At 46.0% G+C, this 12,106-nt stretch overlaps 1 long non-coding RNA gene across 1 annotated transcript in view; it reads right to left on the bottom strand.

Annotated features, from left to right (window-relative positions):
* LOC310886724 overlaps positions 1-12,106 on the bottom strand; it is a 15,226-nt gene extending 3,120 nt beyond the window's left edge. The window contains exon 1 of the long non-coding RNA XR_014575440.1: positions 34-12,106. This is a non-coding gene — a long non-coding RNA (uncharacterized lncRNA). The remainder of the gene's footprint in view (positions 1-33) is intronic.

Genomic DNA, 12,106 nt, shown 5'->3' with positions numbered 1-12,106 from the left:
GGCAGCTTGCAATAGCAAAGAATAGAAACTCACTCAAGCGGCAAACAGTTGCTGGGGTATGACTCAAGTCCAGGAAGTGCTGACAGCATGCCAGGAAGCAAGCCTGACCTCTCACCTCATTGTGTCCCCACCCCATGCTGGTGCTGAGATATGACTGCTGCCAATAGAAATTGATAGTAGAAGCTGCTGACGAATGCTTGTGCTCACAAGAAGCATTACAACTGATGCCTTGGTCCCGACTCTCCTTTTCTTTATCCTAGCTTCAACCTGTGGAAACAGTGCCTGCAGGAGACGTTGCTCCTCATTTATCCCAGAATAAATGACATCAGAGCTTGTGTGCTGGTGTAGAACTGATATTGTGAATTTGGGGTATCGAAACAGCAGTTGTCGAGGCAACTTTGTGGTGCGCTGGTGTGCACAAACTAGCTTGCAGTTGTTTGCAAACATCCTGTTCAACCAGCAACCCCTCTGCTAGTTGAAAAATTACACCATCCTTGATTCATCATTGCCTGTACAACTGCTATAGAAGCACTCGTGGACTGATTACAGCGTGAAAGCAGCCATGTGAGTTAACAGGCTTCATCAGTGCCTGGCAGCCAGCTTTGCATCGAACTCTGCAGGCAGAGCTGAGGACTGTGGCTTCCAGGAGCAGGACTGCAGCAAAAGCTAGAGATAGCAGGAACCAGGGGCTGGTAACACCTGCCAGGCTGTGAGGACGTGATGAGCACCGTCTGTGTCACACTGCTACCAGGACATACGTTTGCAACACTCTTCAAGCAGCAGCAGGTTAATTTACTAACATCCAAAGCAGCAAGGGGGAGGTGAGTTTGTGTGCTCCTGCGGTCTCTGGATGCATTTTGAACTGCTGCATGGGTACAAGTGCATGAAACATTTCTATGGGTCCTGATGGGCACGTGAACAAAATTCTAGGGAGCAACTCAAGGGGTCTTTCCTCCCTGAAAGGAGTAGAACTGACCGTGTGCACTACTGTGACTCAAGCAGTGCAGACGTGGGAGAAATCAGTGGATCTGATGCCCAAGGATGTAACTGAGTTTCTGCTTAGTAAAGTTATTATATGACCCAAATAATGCAACTGCTGCTTCATCTCTGTTGGAAATCTGAGGAAGGACCTGTGAGTCCCAAAACATATTTTTTCTAGCAGCTAGAGATGCAAACCGTCTCTCTCTGCTTAGAAAATTCATACCTATCCTTATAAATCTCAAAGTTCTTTCCCATTTAGTCTTTTCTCCAGTCTTCTTTAATATCTGGTAGTGCTTATTTGCCATTCCCCTCCACTGAGGGATTCAGCGTTCCTCAAGTATGCGTTTTTGAGCCTCCTTTTGTCCTTGTTTGGTTCTTGGTGGCATGGGAGAGAAGAGTGGAGAGTTGGACCAGGAAGATGGAAAAGAGAGGAACTGAGTGGTAAATGGTAAGTGGGGGTAAGAATAAATAAAGTTCAAAAAGCTCTGCAAAATAGAGTATTTTTCAGGGCTCCAAAGATAAATTAATCTCCAAATCATCTCTTGAAATTCTTACCTTGTGCTGCAATAGGCCGTGCCCTGCACTCCTGGCAATAGGAGCCACGCCTTCCACTGATACTGACATTTCCCTGCTAGTGCTGGCTGAGAATTACATATTTTGACATTTCACTTCAGTTGGAGTTCTCAGTTTTAAGTGAATATTAAGCTAAATAGCTAATATTACTAAACTAATCGAGGAAAGTCATTGGTGGTGATGGCAGCTGTCAATCAGGCCAGAGAGAGAGCATAAAGGTTCGGTTCTATTCTATTCTATTCTATTCTATTCTATTCTATTCTATTCTATTCTATTCTATTCTATTCTATTCTATTCTATTCTATTCTATTCTATTCTATTCTATTCTATTCTATTCTATTCTATTCTATTCTATTCTATTCTATTCTCATTCATGAGCTGTAGGAAGAAGGTTCCCACCCACTTACTTACTCAGATAAGGGGCATTTGGGGAGTGTGGGGGTGGCTTACCCTGTGGGATATTTTATTGTTCATGTATTCAAGGCCTGATAGGGGTTTTTTTTGTGTTTTTTTCTTTTTTTTTTCTTTCTGTTGTTGGCTTTGTTTTCCTAGAGAAATTAGAAATTAGCTTATACACGACATTTTTTTTTGTCTTTAGATCAGCAGAAGGAGGGGCCTGGACCCTTGGGGAAAGTGATCTCAACCTTGTAATCGTGATTCAGGGTAATGCAAGGCCCAGGAGGCAGGATGAGCCAAAGCCTGGTCCTGAGGAGAAGAAAGCTGTAAAGAATTGGCTGTGGGACTTTGCGGCTGAAGGCCTTTATGGATAAAGGCCAGCTCACGGGGTGGGGGACCTTTCCTTGTCAAAAAACATGACCCAGGAATGCTGTGGATTGCGTTTCTCATTACACATAGACTGCTATGGGGCACGTGCTTGTGTGTCAGGCTCTGGGAACCCTTCCACTTCCCATCTCCACCACTTTTTCCTTCACCCTCCTACAGCAGGAGCGGATCAGCGGAGTTTTGTTGCTCAATGTCCTCGCACAGCCACTGAGTTACATCTGCTCCAAAGCTTGCCAGCATCCCCAGGAAAGACTCTTGTTGGCTTCCAGTCAGCGTGGAGCTGACTGGTGGTGCCTGTGGCCAACCTAGCAGGGAAAAAGGTCACAGGAAATAATGCCTAATTTGGGACCGCTGTCAAACGATCCCTGAATATGCCAGTGTATGGAATGCAGACAGAATATTTACTGTTCTCTGACTCCATCACAGCTCTGAATAACGAGTTTTGCTCAACAGTGCCAATTAAATATGAAGCTGCTGTAGTTCACCTCTGCAGTGAGTGTATCAGCCAGAACTGATTTAATATGTTTTTTGTAGTCATTGAGGTATGGTAGTGGTAACAAGTGTATGGTGAATTGAAATAATCATAACTCCGTATTAATAATTCTTTATTATCTGTTTGTTTTCAAGTTCTCTATTTCTAGAGACAAATAAATGTAGGCAGAAGTTCACTATAATAGCAAAATCAAACACTGAAAGATTAGAGAATGCTGAATTCAAGATTTTCTGCTCTATCTTCAATTTTTCCTCCTATACTTACTGCATTCTGAAAAAAAATAAAATAAAAAAAAGCCCACCCTGCATTTACTTTGCGTAGCCCCCTGGCTTTCTCTTTTAGGTATAATCCAGGCTGTACTCTAAAGTAATTCTCTCAAATGTTTTTGAGTTTTAATGTTCCCTCCACAACATCTGACCATTTCATGAACACTCTGGGTCTTACCCCTGCCCTCTAAGACAGGTGGTGGTATGGTGCTCACTTTACTAATGGGAAAATTGACACACAACAGAATTATGACCAAGTCTTCCAGATGTATTCACTGATTAAGGAGCATATATGACTAAGCCTTGGCTTTCCTATGTACTAAAGTGGTCTTGAGGTCATCATATGCTTAAAGTAGAACTCCCTTCACTGTTAGTTGAAGCTACAAGTTAATAGATCTTTTATTTCACAAAAGGGGAAACAGGAAATGCAAAAGTAGCTTCAGGATGGTGATTCAAGTCTGAATTCTTCTTGAGTGGTACTCTGTGTGTTTAGGCAGCAGAGAAGATGGGTTTCCTTGTGCTCTTTTTGTCCCCTTCTGCTTGAAAGGGTAACCATGAGTTCAGGAGAACAGTTGTGTTTAAAATGAGCTGTACAAGCTGGTGCTTTCACTTGTTAAGTAGAGACCAGTGGTGTCTGGAAGCCTTGTACTCCATGTGTGTGCAAATCTTTATGTTCTGTATAGGTGCACATGAATGCGTGAGCATCCTTTTATTGTGCACTACTCGTACAGGAGAGGGAAGTATGCTAGAGAAGTAAATTATTAGCCTTAGTACCCCTAGCTATTGGACTGGGAAAGCTTTAAGTTACTACAGTATTTGCCAGATCAGCACTTGTACTGGGCTGTTAAAAGTTTGAGGTCCATTTTTGCTAGATGTCGGAGTCTCCACTTGTTCTGGAGCAGATATGAGAGGAGAAGTACTTGATCTGCTGAAACAGTAGGTTGGTTAAAATCTGTGCAGCTGCTGGCCCCACACAGACATTTGGCCAGTGTCTACCTTAAATATGTATTCAGCTGTATGTTTTGGGCTATATGCAGCACGGAGGAGCTCAGACAGCAGTAGAGATAAGAACCAGTTCTTCAGGAAGGCATTTAACAGCCTTACTGTTGTTTTTTTCTGCCTGCCCACCTCCCACCTACATCTGCCCTATTTATGCTGAGGATGTAGAATGTCAGCCTCATGGCTCACATGTGGCAAAATAGCAAACAATGGTGAATAATGGGAAGTCTCTAGCTGAGGACACCTAACATGGCACCACCTGCCAGTGGTGAGAAAACATGGGGCTGGGGTGTCCAAGAGAGAGCTTACTGTACTGTTTCAGTCCCTGGAAGATCCATGCAAGTGCATGCATCCCTTTGCCATTACCAGTCTCATCCATCTGAGCCCCATGGCCTTAGGAGCAGGGCCTCTTTCCTGCTCTGTGTGCATGTCTATATGAACGTGTGCGTCTGTATGGAGAGGTGTCTGTCATTACCTAGGAAAGCTGTAGGCTCAGGAGGATGTAACCTCAACCTTCTGCTAGAGCTCTGCTTTCTTTCATACTGTGAATGCATGAATTACATTATACACTATATATTTTCTTTTGCTCTTACCTAAATTTTCTCCAGATCCTCAGGCTGAGGACCAAGTCCGGTAAAATAGATCATTATACTTCTGCAAAGGTGGCACAACAGTCCTCCATTATATCTCTGAAGATCATTCATTTGGGATTACATTTTATTATTATTATTATCCATAATTTCATGAGCATCCAAGGTACTGCCTCTGTGATGAGAGCTGTGTCACTCACAGCATCATTTCTCTCATCCAGCACATCATAAGTACAGTAAAAGGACAGAGATTTTGACACTTGTTCCACCCAGTTTGCATAACAGGGGTATTAATGGATTTTTGAGCATGTTTCTATCAAGATATGTAAAAACTCTCAGTGATTTGGGGTGTCTTTTTTTCTCAGCATCCACTGTTTGGCAGGTTGTTTGACAGGGCTTGCTGGGACAACATGGTCCAGACTTTCATGGGGAGTTGCAAAAACGGCTGGAAATCCGATAGAAATAAATATCAGACTGCTTCACAAAACTGGGACATTTTTTTTAACAGCAGATGAGAACCTGGATGCCAAGTCTCTGTCAGAAACACGGCACAGCTGGACAAGCAGGACTTCTCCAGAAGTATTTTCCTGAACTCGACTGCAGGTTGCCCCGTGGAAGTATTTCCAAGGGCTGATGCTAAGGCGGGCCAGCAGGCAGCGCTCTAGCATCAGCAATTGCTCGTCGCATCTGTGTGGGAAGGGCTCCTAGCAGTCCCCTCCCGCTCCCTTCTGCAGGGGATGCTGTGGCTGTGGTTTAAGGCACGAGTTTGGCCTGAAAAGTTCAGTCGTGGCCCGAGGAGGCTGTGAGCTGAGCAGTGAGCGCATTTACCTGTTTTCTGACACAGGGTTTCCACAAGATTTACACTTGGTTACTGGAAATTGTCCTTGGACTTCTGTGTTTCAGTACATCTAGAACTAGCAATGAAGTGTTCCTGGCAGGTCAGGAGGGAGGTAATTTTAACAGATTATTATTTAATGCTCTGTGCGTGGAGGCTTCTGAGGAGTTACCTGAGTGGATTTTCAAGGAATGGGGAAAATAAATTTCCCAAGGAAAGGCTTTTGCTTTCTGAATTGGATTTTAGGGGCTAGAGTGCCCAGTGACTTGCAACTATGTGCCCTTGTGCAGGCACAGTTTGTGTACCCCCTCAGCTGCATCCAGACGTGACCTGCCCTGGTACACCTCTCACAATACAGCTGCTCTCACAATACCTCCTGTGCTCATGGAGGTTTCAACCCCTGACTATTAAAGCAGTGCAAAACCTGCATATTGCAGGCTAGCCGTAATTAAATCTCCTATCCACAGAAGTGGTTTAAACAGGTACAGCTGGAACGGGGATAGAGGTGGGGGCAGCTGGAACGGACAGAGATTTTTTAACATTTAGGGGAGGAAATGCAGGAAGAAGGAAGGCAGAGAAAGACTGCAAAAGGGACAGCCCTGAGGGACAGAGGCTGAGCGAGTGAGCCCTTTGGACTGAAATGGGACGATTTCCTCTGTGTGCTGACATTTGCTCCAGCCCTGTTCGCCTGCTGCTTTCTTCACCTCTGCTTCACTTCGTAATTGCCTTTTGTATTGTTGCCTTTCCCCACCCACCCCCAGGGTCCTTCCCTTCAGCGTTGCCTCTCCAGGGATTCCTCTGCAGGAGCCCAGCCAACACAGGAGGATTAAAAAGGACAGCCATGTCTCTGCTTTGTTGTCCAGTCCTTCCTGTTCCTGTAGTTTGGGTATGCCTTTTTCAAGACCTCACGCCACTTAGGGTTTCTCTTGAGAAGGGGAAGGTACTGGGATCCTTTTTTTTAATTCCTTTTCCTCTTCCCACATAGGCCTCCAGGGGTTCTCAGAGTTTGACCCCTGTGGGTTCTCAGACTCAGCTCTTCAATTACACGTCTTTTTTTACCAATATTTTGTGCATTGTTGTGTTTCTGTGTTTATGCCATTGCTGCTTACAAACAGCACGTTGGGAGTTTGACTCAATTTCCTCTCCCCTCTCCCCTGCCCTTGCTCTCTTGTCTTTCATTTATTCCTGTTTTCTCATGATCTAGGCTAGACAGTCTGGAGACTTTTAGACTCGTGAAGACCTGCATTACTAATGTTTAAAAAAAAAAAAAAAACTCAGAAAAATGCTTGATCTTTTTTTCCCCTGGACTGTAATCCTACAGAATCCTTAGTCTCCTACATTGAAGCAGAAAGGGCACAAGCTGCATTTCTTTTCCTCTGGCAGTCATCTTTGATTGGGAGGGGGAGACAATTCAGTCGATAAAACAAGAAACCAAGAGGTAGGATTCCTGATTTCTGTAGTCAGAAATCTGCCACTTGTTGGCTGTCTCGCTTGGAGCTCATCACTTAAGTTTTGTGTCAAAGTTTACCTAACTGTTAAAGAATAGCTGTTGCTACATTTTCTCAGGCTCTTGCCTGCAGGGGGTGATTACAGAAAAGGTAACGTTTTGCTTAACGGTTGAGCTGGAGTCGATTTAATTTGCAATTTGTTATGAAATTGTGGGTATTGTTTTACCTTTCTTCATCCCCAGGCTGGGGGAACAGCACGGTGAGTTCCAGAGATAAACGGCAAGCCAAATAATTGCAGGCCTGGCTCCTGGGGATGACTTGAGGATTAATGGCTGTTTGTAAAGCACTCCGAGATCCTTAGTCGAAACGTGCTTTTAACTCTAGGACGCTGCAGGCTGAAGGTGTTGGGTATGCCTGGGCTCTGGCAGAAGTCAGCACTGGGAGGAGATTAGGTCTTTTTAAGTGGAGGTGCATATCCAAGGATGTGGCTGGCCGGGCACAGAGGAAGGCTTGTGTTAGGTGTGGCAAATGCTCCTGTGTAGGACAGGAAGGTGGGAGGGAGAGCCTCTGCTTTCAGGCTTGTTCCTTTTAGGCAGATGTGGCTGCATTGAAGAGAGACACACGTCCGCGAAGTATTTTTTCTGGCAATATTTCTAGTATTTCTATCAATTAGCAGTATCCCAGCAGTGCTCAGCTGTCATGAATAAATGAATAAGCGAGCTTGAATTGCCCCGATGCCAGCCAGAGCCTCCTTGGTCTTTTCCCCTTTGGAAGGCCATGGGTGACCTCCATAGCTTGCGTTAAGCCAGAGCACAGCATCTCAAGTGTTTTGGAGCCACAAATGCCCACAGCTCGTCTAAGCTGGGACCGTTCGCTGTCATTATCACAAGTGGGGAAAATATTCTGTCAGGTGCCTGCACAGTGTCTGATCCCCAGCCTGGCTTTTACAGCCCTAGAAGGAAGTGCTGAGTGCATTGCTTTCTAATCTTGCCCAGGGAGACTTTCAGAGGAGAGGCTGTGCTGTGGGAAGCAGCCTAAGATACAGATGGATCCAGCCAGCTTGCGCTTGTTTGAGTCCACGAGCAGCAGCCAAGGGCCAGGCACTCGGGGAAAGTTCCCCCTGTCCCGTGGGAGGAGCACGTGCCTTTGGAAAGATCCTTGAGCGTGCAGCAGCCATGGGTGGTGCAGGAAGGAAGAATTTCTCCCTGGACTTCAGGGTAGTGCAGGGAGGAGTCCAGTGCTCCCAACGTAGTCCCAAGCAGCAGCTGGTGGTGCTGTGTGACAAGGTTCTCCTGGTACCGAGGTACAAGGACTCTCAGGACTGAGTATGTTAGCAAGGGGAAAGCAGGACAGGTCAGGTTATGGCTCTAGAGTCTGTGCACTGTACAGAGCCAATGAGTCCATCCCAAACCCTTTTCTACTCATCCTATCTTGTGGGAGAATGCAAAACTGCTTATTTCCTCCCCTCTGCAGCACAAGGTGAAACCTGGTGGAGAAGATCCAGAACCTTTGAGCTACAGTACACCCTCCTTTCTCTTGTCCTCCTTTAAGGGGCCTGTTTCACCCTTTTGTCCCTTCAGAGCTCAGACCACCATGCAGCAGCAAGGTGCATATGGACCTTCATCTGTTAGGGTTGTGTTCCCTGTGGTCTCTCAGCCCATGTGCTGGATGTCCCGCCTTATCACATTCAACCTTTCCTTTGGGTTTTGGGATGCCACTGATCCATGCCATAAGTTCCTACGTTGCTAACTCAGTACTCTCTCCAGTATGTCCAACACACCCCCACTAAAAAACTTTTGAAAATAACTTCTGATACTCAGGGCCTCACCAATGACAGCATTTTCCACCTAGTCAGGGGAAATTTGCTAGGGAACAGACCTGTCATCTGATCTTTGTCAATACTTTTTTTTAAATTTTCTTTGAAATGTTGACTCCAGGCTACAGGTAATGCAGATAAAAGTTCTATGTCCCACCCCTACCACCCCTGCCTCTGGAGAGCAGCATGCTGAAGAGGAATGAAAGGGCCATGGGAATTCTAAGCATCGTTTTTATTATTATGACCTTTAAGAAGCCAGTGGGGGAATGGATGAGGAACACAAGGAAGACACTAAGAAAAGACCACACAGACAGTGCTTAAGGGGGGAGGGCAAACCCAAAGGGAGTTAAAGAGAGAAACAGATGGGAGGGAAGAGAGAAGGAAGAGGAGGCTGAGCACGAATGGCAAGGAATGGCAGAGACACTTTCTTCCAGCTTATCCAGGGAGTGGCAGGAGCAGACCTGGGTCTCTCTGTCCATGAAAAACAGCCTTCTGTGCACCATTCTCCATTTTCCTGAAATCTCTGCTTTTCTTCCTCCAGGCAACCATTAATCTAATATTAAGCCCCTTAACCTCTCTAATTGTTCCCTTTCAGTGTCAGCTGGTTTCCTATTAACCTTTCAATCTCTCAGTAATGCAGTTACTTCTGACTCCAGCCAGCCCTGGCTCTAAAGCTTTACCTCCGGCAGTGAATTTTCCAAGCTTTCACTTTTTTTCTCTTTCTTTTCTGTAATGATTATTACTGCTGTTAAGGAGCCAGTTTGAACCAGCCTCTAAGTGCACAGGGCTGAACCAGTTGGAGTCTATAAATAGCCCTTCTCTAACCTTGTGCCTTATTTCATTAAGTTGATTGGCTTCTCTCTCTCCACTTCATTGCATCTCTCTCTCTCTCTCCCCTCTCCATTATTGATGCTGGTTCTTTTGTTGCTATATGAGACACCTGCTTGTTGATACCAGAGTTGATCAGTCTGAGTTTTTTTTTTTCTTTTTGTTTTTTTCTTGTGCGTGTGTGTTTTTCCTACTGCACAGAATAGTATTGTTGCAGGGGAAGTGTCTCTAGAGTTTCATAACACAGGGAAAGCAGAGAGTGAGACAGGGCTGAAACAGTATGTCTGAAAACGACTACGCCATGCAATAGGAAATTGCATAGCTGAACACCAGTCACGGGGCCAGAGTTTGCTGCCTATAGGCTGGGTTTCTCCTGTGACGCACAATGTGATTATATTCAAATGCAGTCTCTTGTGCAAGTCCCGTTCTGAAATACTGAAGCCAAGGCATCTGCCCACATACAAATCAGGAGTGCTGGCCTAAGGCAGAACTACAGATCCCAGAACGCAGTGTAAAGTGTCTGCTGCATCTCAGACAGATCCTCTAGAGACTTTGACACCATTAATCAATATGCTACCACTGCTTGACCCTGTAACTGAGAAGAGTATAGTTTGCTCCACTGGCCATTGGATGCAGCTCAAGTGCCTTCATGTCGTGCCTCCTCTAACCCAGCTGCTTTTTCCATGCCGATGCTGCTCTTGAGCTCTGTTGAACCTTGGTAGCTCTTCCCGGTGCCTGCAAATAGCTCCTAATAGTTTGGTGGGTCCAGCAACAGCCATGGCTTCTGTGGGTGGGCAAGTACCACCTCATCGCAGAAGAGACTGCATCAGGGATCTCTTCATGCCTTTGTTTTGCTGTATGTCTAGGGGCAAGGTCTTTCTGGGCAGAGCTGCATTTTTCCCTGATGAAAGAGAGAGACTCACAAACTTTTGCAGTCTATGCTTCAGTTTACATTCACAGTCTTTTGCTTCAGCTCAGAAGAAAGATTTGTGTGTCAGAAAGCTCATCTGTTTTTCCTAGTTGTATCATTTGTCTAATACCAGCTGTTACCTTTCCCTGAGAGTCCTGCCTCAAAGTCAGCAGCGGCTTACCAAGATAATAGGAGCCATTCTCTTCCACTCTCCATGCAGCTCTGTGAGTCCCTGCTTGCCCACTTGCTGTTATTTCTTGTTGGAGGGCAGCAGCAAGGCTTTGTGTTAGTTTCTGGCAAACGATCTCAGTCTGTGCTAGGGCAGGAAAGAAAAGCAGGAGGAATGCGAACTGGCGAAGCTGTGGCGAAGCTCATTTAAATGAGAAGGTTCGCATGGACATATCAGGTAAGGGGGGCTTCTTTTTTAACTGCTGATAGGAAGCAAGGTTTGTAAAAGCACTGCATGTGCGGAAAGCTGTCCTCTCCCTGCACAGCTACCGAGGCAGGTGGCAGCCGGCGCTCACACCTGTTTAATAATACAGCTTCTTCAGGGGAGCTGAGCACTTGCTTTCCGTTGCTCACAGCCTTGTGGCCTTCATGTTTTTTTTACAGCATTGGTCCCAGCCTTTGATCTGGTGCTGTCTGGGCCCACAGGACCCACCAGGCCCCGACCAGGCTTGCGAAGGGCTTGGCTCAGGCCAGAGTGGGCGCTGGGCCTGCTGCCGGCTCCACCTCAGGGCGGGTGCCATCTTGGGGCGCTGCCCTTGGCAACAAGATGGTTCCTCAGCATGGCCGGCTGGGGCTGGGACCATGGGGCCGACCCTGGGCCCATGGCCTCATGGGGAAGATGAGGGTCAGTGGTGGAAAGCATGCGTTCAGAGCTGGTGGAAGATGTCATTCAAAGCAAGGGTCACCCTGCTTTTTTAATCTGCGCTACAGCAGGCGAATGATATCAGATCCTCCCCTCGACACACCCTCAATGTCCCTTTCGCTTGGCTTCTTCGGTATGTCCGGTCTGTCCCCCATCCTTTGGGAAGCTTCCTGACTATTTACCCCAGTGATCAATCATATGATCCCACTGTGGCAATGTGATACGGCTTTAGCTGTGCTAATCAGCTTAGCTCGTGCCCCTGGCCCCTGTCTCATTTTGGGAAAAAAAGTTTACACAGTGCCTGGCTAGGGCTGCTCAGTCCAGAAGATTTAAATCCAAGGTGAAAAATGACAACACAAACTTTTTCTTTGTTATTTTGTAGCCAGAATTCAGTTTACCATTACAGCTTCTAATTCATAATTCCTCTAGGAGGAGCTGAACATTGCATGATACACAAAAGCTGCATTTGCATAATAAAATCTCTGACTCTGACTGTTAAAAAAAAAAAAAACAGTAATGAGTACTTAGGCTGAAGATGCTCAGTCATCCAAATGGACTTAGACACCGCATCATTTCCCTCCTTTCTTCTCCCAACTTGAAGCAAATTGGGTGCTAGAGAAAAGAATACTGCTTGGTGCAGGGAACTGGAAACACTCACCTTGAACCTCGAGGGGTTTTACAGGGGAGACAACAGGGAAGAATTGGACCTAATA

Source organism: Anser anser, assembly GCF_964211835.1.
Source record: "Anser anser genome assembly, chromosome: 1".
NCBI classification, from domain to species: domain Eukaryota; kingdom Metazoa; phylum Chordata; class Aves; order Anseriformes; family Anatidae; genus Anser; species Anser anser.
The sequence above is the reverse complement of the archived record's forward strand: the minus strand, read 5'-3'. Positions and strand labels throughout refer to the sequence as shown.